Source organism: Ambystoma mexicanum, chromosome 14 (genome assembly GCF_040938575.1).
Source record: "Ambystoma mexicanum isolate Mex_15411 chromosome 14, UKY_AmexF1_1, whole genome shotgun sequence".
Lineage (NCBI taxonomy): Eukaryota > Metazoa > Chordata > Amphibia > Caudata > Ambystomatidae > Ambystoma > Ambystoma mexicanum.
Genome location: NC_090940.1, coordinates 526,911,258 through 526,929,035, shown reverse-complemented (window position 1 = coordinate 526,929,035; position 17,778 = coordinate 526,911,258).

The following is a 17,778-nucleotide window of genomic DNA, read 5'->3' as shown; positions in this document are numbered from 1 at the left end:
TCGTTTGGGGGAGGGATGTGGGAGGAGGAGGGGGGACCGGGGTTAAATGTTAAAAACAGCTTGGTATTCGCAGAAAGGGCAGAGTCCGCAACATCGTGGCCCCGTCGGCGTTTTGGACTGGTTCACTATGGGCACCGTCCTTGGGGAGCACATTTCCACCCACCCGTATTTCTCCATGGCTATACCCGGGGGGTCGAGTGAGGAAACCCTGACATTTATGAGCTGGAACATTCGGGGATTGGGCAACTATAAGAAAATGAGGCTACTACAACTCCAAGCCGAACGACACGGGACTAAAATCCTCTTCCTTCAGGAGACACATGCATGCGCAGAATACTGCGAAAAATTTGCTAAAACTTGGGGTCCCCAAAGGTACTATACCACCTATTCTACCCAGAGCCGTGGAGTTATGACCCTTATTCACAGAAACCTTAGATACAACCCCATCGCTACGATTATAGACCCCCTGGGCAGATACGTTCTACTCCATGGTACCCTACAGAATAAGGAAGTAGTCCTGTTGAATATATACGGTCCCAACATTGATGATCCCGGATTCTACTCTGATATTATAACTCTCTTAGATGGCTTCCCTCTGGTACCGATTCTCTGGGGAGGGGATTTCAATACAATATTCGACGTGGATCTGGACAGATCTGGCTCCAGACCCCGTCAACTCTCCAGGGCAGCTTACACTACACTCTCCTCTCTTCCCCGGTTGTCCCTATTTGACGCATGGAGGCTTCTCTACCCTGATTCCCGCTCTTATTCCTTCTATTCCTCGGTTCACGATTCCTTTTCTCGGATTGATAGATGGTTGGTGTCCGATGGACTAATAAGGAGTGTATCTGGCATGGCGATTCTCCCCAGGACCCTATCTGACCACTCCCCTGTGACTGTTACACTATGCTGGGGCCCGGATGGGGGTCGATCCAGATGCTGGAAAATGAAACCGCATTCCCTACTCGATCCGGTATTTAGCTCTGAGTTGGAGTCGGCGATCGAGGAGTTCTTCGAGATCAATACCAACTCCGTGTCCTCACAGGCCACCCTTTGGGAGTCCTTTAAGGTCTATATCAGAGGCATTGCCCTCTCCAAGGAAAGTGGTATCCTCAAAACCATTCGTAGGGAAATCGCCGAGAGCGAGGCCACGTTATCTTCACTGGAAGCTCGGTATTCCCTTGTCCCAACCTCTGTAACCCTCGCGCTAATTGGCACTGAATTGGACACCTTCCGCGCCCTCGCGGACCGCGAGCTGAGGTTTCTTGATAATCCTGGGCGGGCGAGGAGGTATGGTGAGGGCGAACGCCCTGGCCGTCTCCTGGCTAGACTCCTCCGCCATGAGTTTGGTTCCCCACCCATTCCCGGAATTCAAAGGCCCGATGGATCCATGGCCACCTCCCCCGGGGATGTCAATGCGGAATTCCTTTCCTTCTACCAATCCCTATATGCACACTCTGACAACGCCACCGATTCAGAGATCGATGCTTATCTTGATGGACTCCCACTCTCGGTCCTCTCTCCCGACACCATCGGATCCCTCGAGAATCCATTTACCCCTGAGGAGTTCTCGAATGCTATCGACTCTCTATCCTCGGGTAAGACCCCAGGCTCAGATGGTATTCCTGTTGAGTTTTATAAACATTTCAAATCACTCCTGCTCCCCCACCTGGTGTCTCTTTGGGAAGAGTCGGTGGAGGCGGGCCAGTTTCCCCCTTCACTCCGCGAAGCCACCATAACAGTCCTACTAAAACCTAACAAATCCCCCACTCAATGCGGCTCTTACCGCCCGCTTTCACTGATCAACTGCGACGTTAAGATTTTCGCCAAATCACTCGCTTTACGTCTGGTTCCCTACATGCCACATATCATCCACCCTGATCAAGCTGGGTTCATCCCGGGCCGCTCCACCTCCTTAAATCTGAGACGCCTCTTTAATATCATAAGTAGGGTGAACCCGGGTATACACGCGGTGGCCGCGACCCTAGACATGCAAAAAGCTTTCGATTCAGTCTCGTGGAATTACCTCTGGCGGGTACTAGATAAATGTAAATTTGGTCCCACCTTCGTATCCTGGGTCAGACTACTTTACTCCAACCCTGTCGCCAGGGTTCGGACTGAGGACCTCTGCTCCCCTCTATTCCAAATAGCTCGGGGCACCAGACAAGGCTGCCCCTTCTCGCCCTTAATCTTCGCCGTGGCAATGGAACCGTTCGCAGACATGCTTCGCCAAAACCATGGGCATAGGGGTCTACGTACCACCGGTTCCTCAGATATAGTCTCGTTATATGCTGACGATGCTCTTCTCTACATCCGCTCCCCCGAAACTAATTTAACCCCAATACTCGTAGACATTGCTCTCTTTGGCCGGATCTCGGGTCTCACGGTGAACTGCTCTAAATCAACCCTTTTTCCCCTCACACCCAGCACACTTCCCCCTCCTGATACCATGGGATTCGCTTGGGCCCAATCTAGATTCACTTACCTGGGCGTAGTGGTGTCACGTCATACTGAACAGGTCTTGGAAGATAATTTCCATTCATACCTCACAAACCTTATGATAAAAATACAGGGCTGGAACAAACTTCCGATCTCATTGGCCGGCAGGATAGGGGTACTGAAGATGGTGGTACTCCCCCAACTCCTGTACAGATTTGCCAATATCCCGTTATGGCCTGGTGCCGAATTCTTTCGGACATTGACACGCATTCTCAACTCTTTTCTCTGGCACTCCGGTGCGGTCCGCCTTAAGCTCAAGACCCTCTCTGCCCCAATGGAGGAAGGTGGCTTTGGGGCGCCGGACTTCCTCAACTACTGGCTGGCGGCTCAACTCCAACATACTGCACACTGGTTCAACATACCAGACCCCCCTCCCCACGTTAGACTAGAAAAGCTGTCAGTCAGCGATCGAGACATCCGATCTCTCGTGTTCGTGCCAATGCCAGAGATATCAAATTCACTGGACCCAGCGACATGCACATCCTTGGCTTTGACCAAATCTTGGCAAATATTGGGCATCACCCAACCCTTTCACGGTAACTTCCCAATTTGGAATTTCCTCCCTGGAGTCCCGCGAGTCCCTCCCTCCGTGGTTCGCACTTGGGCTGAGGCAGGTTATGAATTGCTGCGCGATATATTCGAACAGGGTAATTTTGTAGAATGGCCTGACCTCCCGGCCCCCCTTAGACGGAAACCCTCCGTCTGGCTTCAGTATTCATCTCTACGTAGAGTACTCAAGCACAAGTACACATGCTTCCCAACTCTGCCACCTGATGAACCTGCAATCACCGAATTGTCCTCACCTGACCCAATGAGGGGCAAAATCTCCAGACTATACACCTTACTCCAAACCAGGGCACCCCCTACATTCTCCAAACTACGGCGCTCCTGGGAATCAGACCTCGACCTCGAGATAACCGATGAGCGTTGGTCCCACATGTGTGCACGGATCCACGGGGTGTCCTTCAACTCCCGGTTCAAACTGATCCAATTTAAGGTGCTCCATAGGTACCACTACACCCCGTCCAGGCTACACCGCATCTCTAGTGACGCCTCCCCTAGATGCCCTAGATGCGGCCATGAGGACGCCGATTATATCCACATGATCTGGTCATGCCCTCGTCTCATCCAATTCTGGACCTCGGTCTGCTCCACCACATCGATCATCCTCGAATCCCCCTTTCTGCCATCCCCAACGAAATGCCTATTTCACGATTTCCCTGAACTCCACCGCGACTCCAGGAAACTGGCTGGCCTCTGCATGCTACTAGCGGTGCGTTCAATTCTACTTTGCTGGCTACGGCCTATTCCCCCTACCCACGCGCAATGGCTCCGAGCGGTTACGTGGGCCTCCGACACCGAAGAATCATGGGCGGCTCAACAACCCGCCTGCTCCAGGCCTAGGGATATATGGCAGAAGTTCCGCTCATTCATGTCCTCCATTGACACCGACTCAGATCCCGCATCCCCAGCTCCCTCTCCTAATCCAGCCCTGGGTGGTCCCTGAGCTGTCTCTCAAATACCCTCATACCGACCTTCTATGGACCCCCCGAGTGCATATGTTGATACCCTTTTCTTTATGTATCTCGTTTGCATGTATTATATGAAATGTGCCGATTGCTCTGTTTTGCCCTTGAAGGCTCTATTGATGCTCACCTGTATCTGTGTTACCAAGCTGAATGAATAAATAAAAGTTTAAAAAAAAAATTCGCTGCCTCCATCAAAGATGGCACATCGCGTTCTTTGTTCATACAAATATCTGCAGCATCCATTGACATGGCTTGTGCATATGTTCCCAATGCAGTATTCAATATTAGACCTGTCTCTAGGGTCTGCGTAGGGTATGACGTCCTTTCAGTGCAGGATGTTTTTTCGCAGGGTTTACCACCGCAAATTCTTTTTTTGAAAAAAGCCATCAAATTTTTTAGGGGGTGGGGTTAGTAAATTATATATATTGGATTTGGGTGTTTGGGAATAAATACAAATTAAAGAAAATGGGAAACCCCCCCCAAAAATAATGTTAAAAAAATGTAATGTTTTTTTTCGTTAAAAAAATCATGGTAAAAAACCCTGCGAAAAAACATCCCGCGATGAATGACATGGAACCCTGCGTAGCTGCGTTTATCACTGAGTAATTAAATGGAATGGGAACTTTCGCCGTGATCTGGTTCTTTTCAAAGTTCGCAAGGGCCGGCATATAACCCTCAATTTTGCTCATTTGTACATTTTGTTCTACAATAAGGTGCATAATGTAATCAATTGCGCCATGCGTCCTCTCATGCCCTTTATCGAGAAGATTTAACACACGTGACATTATAGGAAACGCACTTAATTCACCACTGCCTATTTGAGGAAGTGGCATTTTGCTCACATCTTCATCAAAACTATTTTGTACATTAGAAAGGGACCGTGAGGCAGATAAATGCAACCCCTCATTCTGACTAACCATACTCCCTGGAAACAAAGCTTGAGGACAATTAGCAGAGCTTGTCGAATGATACCGGGGCTGTTTCAAATCAGGTTCACGTGTCACAGAATTGAATACATGGTCCTGAACCCGCAGTGAGTGCACACACATTTCTTCTTCTTCAGACGGCACCACCCTCATAGGAGAAGAGCGTGTCAAAGGAACACGACAGTGCTTGCTCCATTCTGCCTCCACAACAGGAGAAAGAATGGAGACATCAGAATTCCAAAAACCCAGAGCTATAGGCTGGTGATAACCTTGAGCAGTTTGACTTAATTGCGCCACCGACTTACGATTTATGCCACTTATAATAGGGGTTCTAAACTCAAGAGGGTCCGCCAGCTTCACAGTTGAATGAATACTTAACGGCAAATGATCAAATTGTGCAAATCCGGGTCCACTAGTCCGCTCAACTGCCAATGACTGTTGTGCATAGGGAACTGTTTCCAGATCCATTTCACGCACGGCAAGGATCACAGGTCCAGTCATTGGAAAATAGCTAACGTCGTTAGACACACTGTCATAGATAGGAAGCATGAAACTGGATCGGCCGACAGATTTAAACTTGAAGTAACAAGTTTGTCATTTAGACATTTACCATTTCGCAGGCTTCCGACCATATTCCAAATGTGATTTTAAATTGATTAAAGACAAAATTAAATCGATCCAAGCACCGGTAATCATTGTAGAAGCAACTTGAGGACCAACAATATCTTGAACAATCAAATTGGCGCAACACTTTAACTCATACCATTTTCTGGACATACAAATGGAGACACTATCCTAATTGGCATTTCAAGTTTTACGTACGGTATAAAATGAACAAGAATCACTGCGCCTGATCGCCGCCATGCCTAAAAGCCCAACAGCCAACTTCACTTCTGCTCACTTCAAGCGCCCGCGCCATGCGCATAACCCGCAGTCTGTGTAGTGAGTAGCGCGAGTCAAGGGGCGTGGCGAGGGCGCGCACAGAATCTAAGATATACAAAAAAATAACCTAATTAGGAACGTACCATTACAGGCACTTTTAGAAATGGCCGATCCCACTGAGTACTGAAAACGAACTCACTGCACACTAGAGCCCAATCCCCTATTGGACGATGCCCAATCCATACTCTCCCAATGCAGTACGGCAAAAGAAGGAATAGTCCCAGGTGCACAGTATATTTACTTTGGATAGAGTAGTCCACAGCAATAAACAAAGTCCTCAAGGCGTTTTGCCTCAAACACACAGTCTCCTCTTCCTCTCCTCCATACGGGTTTAAACGGCTGTTTTCGGCGCCAGCAAAGAGAGTCCAGGCCAGAGTCCACAGCCCAAGAGCCAACTTCACTTCTGCTCACTTAATGCGTGCGCGCCATACGCGTAACCCGCAGTCTATATAGTGAATGGTGGGAGTCAAGGGGTTTGGCGAGGGTGCGCACAGAATTTTGGATAGAGTAGTCCACAGCAATAAACAAAAAAGTCCTCAAGGCGTTTTGCCTCAAACACACAGTCCGCTCTTCCTCTCCTCCATATGGGTTTTACGGGTTGTAACGGCTGTTTTTGGACGTCAGCAAAAGAGTCCAGGCCAAAGTCCACAGCCCAACAGCCAACTTCACTTCTGCTCACTTCATGCGCTGCCATTTATCATGTTATCCCAGAGCCTGGCGACAAACAACAGTATCTGGGAAATCCAGAATCAATCGGCACTAAATTACCCCACACATAAACAGCAACGTCGAAAGAAAAAGCACCAAAAGAAAACTGTGGCAATTAAAGAGAAAAAACTTGCGACTCCAAATAAAGATCAGTCTCTTTTTTTAAACTCAACTATTGCTTCAGACTCTAATCAGACCAAGCCATCATAATCGTACGAAAAAAGGTTATCCCGGCCAAAAAGGTGCTGTCAAACGAGTATGGGCACCCTGACTAGTTGGCTTCTTCCAGAGAATGAGGCTTTATCAGAATCTATCCAGGTTCCACCTCTAAGGGGTCCTGATGAAAGGTTTGCCAAGGTTGTGAAGTCTAATGCGGCAGCAATCTGCCCCAATCAAAAATTAGAATGGACCTCTGTAATCAGCTCACCATTGAACCAAGGAAAAGAGCTGCAAGCATTGGTAACAGATATCCAGACTTCGGCTGTGACGGTGGATAACAGAAAATGTACCATACTTAAAATTGAAGTGAAATCTAAGAACCCTCATATTAAAAGACGTGAACTGCTAAGAACTTGAAGAAAAACTTTTGCATTACGCATTCTTAGCACAACTGATTTTGAGTATGTAGAGCCTATGAAAACTGGTGCCTCTGGAGGGACTGGGGTACATTGCAGTTTGCCTGTTATGGCCTCACTGGTCCGTGCCAAATCAGAGTCATTGTAATTTCTGGGGTTTGAACTGGACTGGCCACTTGATGTTTCTACTGTTCCAAACTGTTGTACTAAAAATAAGAGTGTGCTAGGGGGGTGGATAATTCAAGGAATGTGCCAATTACACAAAAATATATAATACCCAGGGGTGGCAGTGGTTGAAACGAATGTTTGAGTGTGTGGATGGGCCATCTAATTGAACCTTTTCAATGGCCTCATGGAATACCAGAGGCCATGCTCACTTCCTTAACAAAGGCACCTTGTTAGACTTCCTTCTACAAAATAAGATATTTATGTTGCAAGAAACCCATCTAGTGGACCCCGTATTTGATTGAAGGGTACAACGTACATCAGGCCATGGCAAGAAAGGGCCCGAGGGGGAGACCTGCCGGTGGGCTGCTGACAGGAGTAAGCAATGAACATGAGTCTAGAGTATACTATCCTTTGGACCAGGGTGGAAATGTTCTGGCGGTGCAAGTAATTTTGAAAGGGACCGCCTCTGTAAAGCATGCGTTGGCAATAAATATCTATGATCCACCTGGGGGGGACTTGAAGGATGACATGTCTGAATATGTCGACTCAGTGTTTATCAACTGAGTCAACGCCCCTGGAGAGAATGGTATTATATTGTAGGGAGATCTGAATGCGAGGTGCAGTGAGCATAGGATGGTGGGAAACTTTAGTACTGTACGCCTAGATAGTAAATTGGAGTGTAAGACTTCAAACGGAAAAGGGAACAAGTGGCTAAAGTTTTTGCTAGAGTGAGATTTGGTGGTATTAAACAGCAGAACGACTGGAGACAGCCCAGGGAAACCGTCTTGGCAGGGTGAGGGCCGACCAGCAATCTTGGATTATCTGTGCTGTAATAGTGTTTTAACTCAGAACATTGTGGGGCTGGATATTCTAAAGCAAAAAGCAAGTGACCATCCAGGCATGAAAGCGGTATGGACTCTCGAGATACAGGGCCCCAAAATGGGGGATCCCTCTGATGTGAATGTTTTACGGGCTGGAAATAGGCTGTCATGGAATGAGAGAAGTGTTTTAAGGGCATGTGAAATGCTTTGGGAGGAGCCCAATGTAAAAAAGGTTGCCCCTCGTGTGTTACAAGTAAATGAAATAGAGTGCTGACTGACAACAAGTGCTTCCTGTGCTGGCTATACACCAGTATGATCCTGAAATTAGGTATGCGAAGAGCCTACTCAGGAAGCAGCTGAGTGCATTGCAGAATTCGTTACTCTCTCCTTTTGCAGTTCAGCGAGAAATATCTAGGGTAAAAAACAAATACAGAAACTGGGTAAGGAGTAGGAAAAAAAAAGGCAGGTTTGGAAACTGCCAATAAATGAGTGAGGTGTTAATAAGTCATCACTCAGGCAGTATATGGCGGATTCTGCTGTCTGTAAGGAGTTCCCCTGACCAGTTAATACTGAACCCGATTATGGAGAGTGTGTGGGTTAGGTCCAAGATATTCATTGGTGAAGTCCAACAAGAACTAATGTAATCTCCAGATATTAGTTGGCCTATTAAGGTCACTTTTAGTAACAGCTGCAGTAATTTTTAGGCTCTGAAATATTCTAGGGCCCCGGGGGCCAAACGTTCTATCGGCTGCCCTATTGAAGGGAGACATTAAGTTCTGTGCAGATATGTTACATCCATTATTTACAAAGGTCTGTGCCACCAAAACTATTCCAGACTCTTGGAAAAAGTCAATTATGGTCCCAGTTTACAAAGCGGGTGACCGTCTGGCCCCGGAGAATTACTGTCTGTTGTCTTTGCTTGACATTACGTGTAAAGTATTTGCATTATATGTTTTGGAGCATCTGCAAAGCTGGGTTATGGATAATAATATACTACACCCCTTTTAGGCGGGCATTCGCCCGGGCACCAGTACTAGCCATAACATACGAATACTAGATAACATTATGACTCAAGCCAGACAGCCGAATTCTGCCTCCGTTTTCATTGCTTTTGTCGAATTTAAGTCGGCTTTTGATCAGGTTGACCAACACATATTGTGGGGGAAAATGCGACAGTGGGGGGTGGCCTAGTTGGCTTTTGGAGATAATTATGGCTCTGCATACGGTTACTACTGCTCAGATTCGCCTTGGAGATCATGGCCATCTGTCAGATGAGATGAGAATCAACAGGGGAGGGGTGTCAGGGTTTCATGTTGGCCCGCCTGCTCTTTAACATCTACGTAGCAGACGTATTAAACAAGCTGGGGATATATGCAGGCTGCCTTCCCAGGATCGGCAAGGAGCATATTGGTGGGATGCGTTATGCTGACGATTTGGCAGTATTTGATCGTCTGTTTACAGGGATAAAAAGTATGCTGAACGAACTGGGAAGGTATGCTATTGAGAACCAGCTTTCCAGCAACCTTTCTAAAACCAAGGTAATGTTAGTTTCCTCCCAAATAATTCTGAGCACTAAATTGGTGACTCAAGTGGGGGGGTGGAGTGCACCAATTTTTACAAATATATGGGTCTTGATATGACAATAGCCTGTGGTTATGGAGCCATAATAGAGTCCAAGATGAGAAGAGCCAAACAGATAACCCATATGGCCAGAAAATGTGTGTTGGAACATGCTGGGTTTTCATTAAAAGGAGCATTGTTACTATACAAACAATGGCTATGTTCAACGGTTTTGTATGGCTTGGAGGCTCTTGATATGGAAAATCTAAAATGGTTAGACAGAGTAGAATCCCGTTTCTGAAAAGTTGTTTTGGGTTTGGCTAGTTCAACTTTCATTGAATATGTCCGTCTTGAGTTAGGCTTGACATCCTTAAGAACCCACCTTTTGGTTTGCAGGTGCTCCTTGATGCTGAAGGCCAAGACAGATCCTACCTGCCCTTTGTTAGCAAAATTGAGCAAGAACTATGTCATGGGCAAGTCAGGGATAGGTATTTCCACTCAGGTAACAATACTTCAAGAACTATGTAAAATGATCGAGTGGTTCCCCGATTTTGACAGGTGCAATATTTTTGGTACACTTAAAGGAGCATTTACTCTTCGGGTGATTAAGTGGAACTAGCTTCAAAATTTTGAACATCTACCTTAATCAAAGAGCCACGTGAGCATGGCAAATTTGGTTTACCATTTTATGAACCCAGAAGGGTACCTACTGTTATTCCCAGATCCAGTTGTCCGCATATTTTAGACTGAAGTTTAGGATTAACCAATTACCAGTACTGACGGTCAGAGGTCCACAATTGAAGCTGGCCCCAGAAGCTAGACATTGCAGAATATGTAAAATTGCAACTAATTTGGAATTTCCCAGGCATGTTCTTACAGAATGCCCTTGAGTGGACGCTCTTTATATGGTTATGCTGGGCCCATTTGTCTATGACTATAATTCTATAAAGTCATAGGATTTCTAGACATTTTGTTTAAATTCATACTCAATGGGCCTCATTACGACGCTGGCAGTAGCCGTGCCTGTAATACAGGCATGGCTGCCGTGGTATTTTATTTTTTCCGGTGCCCAGCAATGGGAAATTACCGGGTCATTAAGGCCTTGCCGGACCCGGTATTTGCACATTCCTGGGTGACGGGAAAAATTCTTCCCCCATTGCCATATGAGCCCCATAGGGTTCAATGGGAATGGGGAAACTGGATGCACCGGCACGTTCTGAAAGGTGCCGGTGCATCCGACATGCTGTGCTCGCGGGTGCCACTCTGCCCGCCAGGTCCGACCTGGCGGGCAGAAAGGCACCCGCGAGCCCAACTCGTAGTTTGCCGGTAAGGGAACTACGGTACCAGCAACCTTACCGGTACCGTAGTTCCCAGACCGGCAAACTTATCATGCGGCCGAATGCCTGCAATACTTGCACTTTTTAGGGTATCGAGAAAGATAGAGAAGTACTTCAACTAAAGCTATGGCTCCAGACATCCATTTTGCTTATTAGTGTTATTGGGTCCATAAATGAATATTATCCTGCTTTTATAATTTTTTTACAAATAATGATTGATTGATTGAGGGACTGTTGGTGTGATTGTGCAATAATGCATTATAAAATGATTAATGTAAATTAATTAGTAGTGTAAAAGTGAATGTTGTATGTATTTATTTATGTATATTGTAAAAGTGTTTGTAATTTGGATTGTAAAAGTTATTATAGAACTATGTACAATAAAGAATTATTATTATAGGCTGGTATTAACAATTCTAGATTGGGTCGGATCTGTTGGGATGGTGATAGTAGGTCTTATGCCATGAGATAATGGTGGCATTTCATAAACACAGCTTCTATGGACAATGGTTCCTTGTCGGCTATTACGTTATTTGTTTCAGCCATCATCATCATTTTCATTTTCAGAGAGAATTGTGTAACTGGAAGTTAAGTGCACATTGTATGATCTCTTTGCCACAGAATCACACAAAGCCCCTACATTGAAGCATCCGTTTAGCTAATAAAAGGCAAGATAACTTCCGAATGCCTTCATTCTGGTGCTGTTGTAAAGGCCTAGTTTAGGAGCCGAAATGCCTCTGTGGCCTCAAAACGATCACACAAATTGGACTCCCTTTCGTAGCAGCTCAGTACTTAGTTCTGTATAAATCTCCCAAATAAATGTGCAAATACCAGCAATGCATGGTCCTCCTCGATTGATGTCAAAGCATGCCAAAGCAGGATGGCCACTACCAATTTTATATCTTTTTCCACACCTGATTGATAACTTGGTTTTAGCTACTTCCAATGTTTCCTGTAACTTAGTGTGGTTTCCGTATTGTTGTCTGTGGACAGTCTAAGGTTGGAAATATGCATGGATGTATTCCCATGAGTGTGCATAATGTTGACATTACTTATGAACTATGTTCTGGGATGTGTTGTATGAAATCTGATGCCCACAGTACCTAAATCTCTGAGTGATTATTCGAGCAATTCCACCCAAAAATGATGCCTCGTGACCTATTTACCCAAGAAATTCCAAATAAAGGACAGGTTGTACAGATGTGGGTCCCTGGGCATTTCCTACCTGTTCATTTTTTAATAAGTCAAGCCCTAACACTTGGTCACGTTACTAATGGACAATATTAAGACTTTTGTAGTTGTAGTACTGAGCGCAACCGTGCAAGTTAGGGAGGTAAGTGTAAGGTGCTGCATTTAGTTGCTACTTATATTTCTATGGTGCTTGATACATTGGGCCTCATTATAAGTTTGCCGCCCTGGGAACTACGGTACTGGTAAGCATGCCAGTACTGTAGTTCCCGGACTGTCAAACTACGAGTTCTGCTCGGGGGTGCCATTGCGGCCGCCAAGTCTGACCTGGTGGCCGTACCGGCACCTGCGAGCAGAGCAGGTTGGATGCACGGCACTGTTGATAACGGTGCCGGTGCATCCTGCTTCCCCATTCCCATTGAGCCCTTTGGGGAATGGGGCTCAACGGGAATGGGGAAGAACCTGGGGCTCAATGGGAATGGGGAATGGGGAAGAATATTTTCCGGCACCCAGGAATAGGCAAATACTGTGTCCGGCAAGGCCGTAATGACCCTGTAATTGCCCATTCCTGGGCGCCGAATAAAATAAATACCCGCGGCAGCCATGCCTGTGTTACATCGTAATGAGGCCCATTGTATCCGTCTGTGACTCACTGCGGAGAGGTTAAAGAATATCTTAACTTGACTCTCAGTTCATAACAACCAGTTGCATTGCAGAGAATTACTTTCACTGGATCTCATCTAAAGCAGTATTTTAAAGAATATTTTGTAATGGTAGGATGTATGTAAATAAATACTCGGAAACAATATTTATACGTGTGTGCTTCAGCATACTTATAATGTTTCTTATCATTGTAAATTGTCCTTGTGTGTGACAACTTTCAGCAGTTGTGAGAAACCTGAGGGTATCCTCACACCTACTCCCCTTGGAGCCTCTCCTCAGGTGGCCAGGCAAAGGTGATTGCCTTTGGATCTTGACTCTGGGGGTGGAGATGCGAGGGAGTATCACCTGGGTGGAGGGTCTTTGGGGATTGGGGAGAGGATATCCGCATGCGTGACATGGTATCCCCCTTTTACTTGTAATACCCAATTGTACCCCCCCCCCACTCCCCTGACAGTCACTACCCCTCATATCCCCTCAGTCATACCACTATATTACTGGGACGTGGAAGAAGCAACTAGGAGTAGTACACATTAACATGTCATTTCACCACTCTTGCACTGAGACGAGGAAGGGGCCTGCAGACAGTTGTAACGGTCAGGCATATCCACTGTACTCTACTAACTATGGTCAGGCAATTGGGCTTGAGGATTCACAGCTGTAACCTGTTAAGTGGCTGCAGGTGCATAAAAGGAGGGGCCAACTAGCAGAGCAGGGAGACCAGCAAGAGAGAACCGGGCTGAGCATTTAGGGCCTGCTAGGAGAGAAATCCTGTGGAGGAGGAGGCTGCCTAGAAGGGACTGTTGTGCCGAGGCCTGGACAGGCTGTGAGAGGCTCACAGTGGTCGGAGCCTCCCTCATCGGGTCCCCACAGCAGGAGCTGCTGGGCAGTGAAGGAATACAGTTGCTGCAAGCTACTGGCAGCGTATGCAAGAGATGAGCATAGTTGCCCACAACTCACAGAAAAAGGAGAAAAGCAGCCGCCTGGCGTAGCTGTAAGGGACTAGACCTGGTGTGATAAAATCATGCCCATCACACAGTGATGATAGTCAACAGGCCCACGTGATATTATAAGATTATACATTGAGAAATAGTGTAAAAAAGAATGAATCTGTCATCATTAACCTAATTTATACCACACACAGGACAGAACAACCCACACAGAATGTTCAAATAAACATACACACCTCCGACTGAAAAGTTAGGTGTAATGAGAAGGTTCAAACTGTATAGAAACCAGTGACAGAGACAGCACACAGATCTAACTGAACCTGGCTCCACCTAGGTACTAGTGGTGCATCGCCTGTCTAAAAATGGACAGAACAAGAGGGACCCCGCAAGGATTTGCTCAAGTATTTGCTCGAGGTCTGCAATTAATACTTAACTTCTCATTACACAGTGAAAACTAAGCACATCTAAATATGTGTTTTGGGTATTTTTAAACACAGTATTAAAGTAAACAGAAACCATGAACATTGAAGGTAAACTCTTTTAAAACAGTCACTGTTTCAGGCTTTCTCTTTTTATTCCCCCTGGATCAATGAACACTTTGCTAAAAGATGTTCGATTTGTGTTCCTAAACACCACAACTACGAAGATGAAGTAACCCCGATGGGCAAAGGCTCTCTAAGATCATGAATTCTGGGATTCGCTGTGCTGCAGCGTTATTTCCAGTATTTGTGTCGACCGCTTTCAATGGCTTTGGGTTATTCTGACCATCTTCTTCTTGACCGTCTTTGACTGTATAAGTATATCAATAGCAATCAAAGTGTGCCTGTACGCCCATCAACAACTGAAAATAGACTTGGTACTTGCTGGCCGATGCTCTCATCACCACAGGGTGGGTCATGTGCTTTTCGTGCACTGTAGGCACCTGCTGTCACAATCTCTGTCTCCACTGTGTGGAACAGCTACTCAGGTCCACCGTGGCTACTCCGAGCATGAGATCTGACCCAGTTGCCGGTAGCTTAACCTAACAACATTGTCTTTCTTACACAGACCCAGTAAAATTATAATCTGGTCTTTCAATGTGAATATGTATATGTCATCTGTAGACTCAAACACAATTTATCTACCAGTGATAATGTATCATGTGGGCACCATGAATCATTTTTTGCATGGCTATATGAAGTTTCAATGTGATAGATTATTTTCATATCATGTTCTTCATTCGCCCTTACTGGTATATGCTTACGCCAAAGATAACTGATCATCTTAAAGTTATATGTCAAAGGTAATTCATATAATTGGGTATGACACTCCATAGCCTGTCAACCCAATAGGCCTCTTCCTGTTCCAGCTTCTTACCAATATGCATAGACAAACTGCTATTGTCAATGACCTCAAGTATCTGGAAACTGATTTGTAAACTCTGATATCCATTCGTTCTGAAATGCCTTGCCACTGATGAAACTGCATTATTAAGTTTTTAGTTGAGCGATGCTCATTCCAGCATGTTTTAGCCTTACAAGAAGTCTGTCCTACTTAATATAATAGTTTCTGCAAGGACATGTTGTGGCATATGTGAAGGAATCATGAAGCAAGACACAGACAAGAGATTCAAAGTTCAAATAAAAACACTTGTATGAGTTAAATGTGGGATTTCATTACCTAAAGAACCTAAGGATAGTCTGAGTCAGTAAGTTCAACTTAAAAGTTTGTCTGTGTCCAAATACCTATACTTGCCCTCACAACTAAAGCTAAACAATGTGTAGGGACGTCAACAACAGCTCAAATAGTGTTCCAAAAAGAATGTTCTGATCTTCTTCCAGCTCTTGGCTTGCTTTCCAGCTCCCCTTCCCCAAGTTGAAGACAGTTCCACAAAGTCTAGGGGGTTCCCTTACCCAAGAATACAACACAGTTCCATAAAGGGGCCTCAAGGTTCCCTCCCTCAAGGCAATGTTAGGCAGAATCCTGTGCAGTTCCCTTGGGGAACAGTGCAAGAAGATTAAGACTACAGGAGTAAGCAGTAAACCCAATTGGTAGCAGTCTGTACCACCCAGATTTACCTGGCAGCTGTGGCTGAGCAGTCAGACTTCTCTCAAGAAGAGTAGGGCAGTATATAGAGTATACACAATAGGGCTAAAAACACAGTAGAGCAAACAAACACTGACCAGAGCTTTGTATCAAAAGTATATAATTATTTATTTAAAACACACTTTTGGAAATACACTAGCACTCTAAATCAAAAGCAAGTTAAAACACAGTCAGGTAAAGTATAGACACCTCCCTTGATAACTATTAGACAAGTCGGAGTAAAAACACCACAATTTGTTAAAACAGATGTGAGCGCGTAACCTAGATGGCACTCCAATAGTTAAGTTAAAGGGAGAGAAAAGGGCAGGGAATAAAAATAAAACAGTTCCCAACACTTTTAGAAGTTCAAAGCAAGGGAGTAAAGGCAGTATACACTGTAGAGCAAAAGTTCATAGGCCAGGCCCACTTTAAATGGAGCAAAGCGAAATGTGCCCAAGATCACACAGTTTAAAATGCACTAAAAGTCTTTGCAGAATGTTCAGAAGAGGTTGGGGTGATTCAAGAAGTAAAGTTAGAAGGTCTGGGCCAACCCAGTTGGAAAGCCAAGGATTTAAGGGTCACCTTAAGCAATCCGTGGAAAGGGAGGCCAGGCAGAACACACTACCTTAAAGAGAGAGGAAGCTCCAGCGGTGGCAGCTGTTCCTAGCAGTGGTCGCAGTTCATTGTTTCGACCAGGGGAAGAGAGGATCTCGTCGAGGAGGAAACTTGGAGTCGTTGCACTGCCCAGGGATGAAACCAGCCGCAGAGTTCGTCGGTTAAAAGGTGCGTTCCTTTTATTCGCGGTCAGAGTGGTGAAGGTTGGCTATCCGGCCGCCGAGGGTGCTTGGCACGGGCGATTCGACCAAGAGACGTCTTTGGAAGGCAAAAGGGGCGAACTGGTTGATCCCACCAGCTCAAAGGACGAAAACTCGTCCAGCAGAAGATCTTCTCTTGTCTTTGGGAAAGTGGCGAGTTCGTTGCAGCAGGGCTCCACCGGTGGTGTCGTCGTTGCAGATGGCTCAGCTTCTTCCCTCTTCGGATTCTTAGGTCCTGTGGCGACTTCTGAAGTTCCAGTCCCAAAGGCCCTGCTTTTATGCAGAAAACCCCCCATTCAACAGCCTAGCTGTCACTCACACATGCTAAGTGGTGAGCCGGGCGGCTCACCACCTGGCCAATCAGAATAGAGTGCGACTTGGGTTGCGAAGGCAACGCAGTCCAGGGTGCCAATTCCCCTCCCCACACATCCTGCGGAACACAGACAGAATGGCACCATTTGGGGGGCTTCTGTGGAGAAGCCCGCCAAAAAGTGGAACAAAGGACTCGACCTTGGTTAGAGTTACAGAGACGGACACAAATGCCTTTTTAGAAAAGAGTTCTGGCAAAAAGACCCAACCGTTGATTTAATATTAAATAAATAAACCGGTGGTATCTTTAACATTGCACCAAAAAGTGGTGCGTTTAAAATCAATGGGAAAATCCCATAGGAAATATTCTGGTGGAATATTTTGCGTGGTAACCACTGCCACCAGCCAGAAACTCGACAAGGGGGGACTGGACAGTGCCCCCTTGAAAACAGACCCAGGGGCAATCAAATTAACCCCTTCCAGTACTTCCACAATATGATGGTTTGTACTGGTTCTGTTCACAATTTTGGACTAGTAAAGTCAATGGTGACTTTACATGCCCTGGGAGACAGTAGTCAGTCCCAGGCTATGGAGTCTATGTTTTGGGGTCACTATGACACCCCTGTGTTACTGCACTGAGAGTGCTGTGTAACACACAGGAAAAACAGATGATACCCTATGGAGTAAAACACCCCATAGCCCATAAGCACATACAAAGTCAAAGACA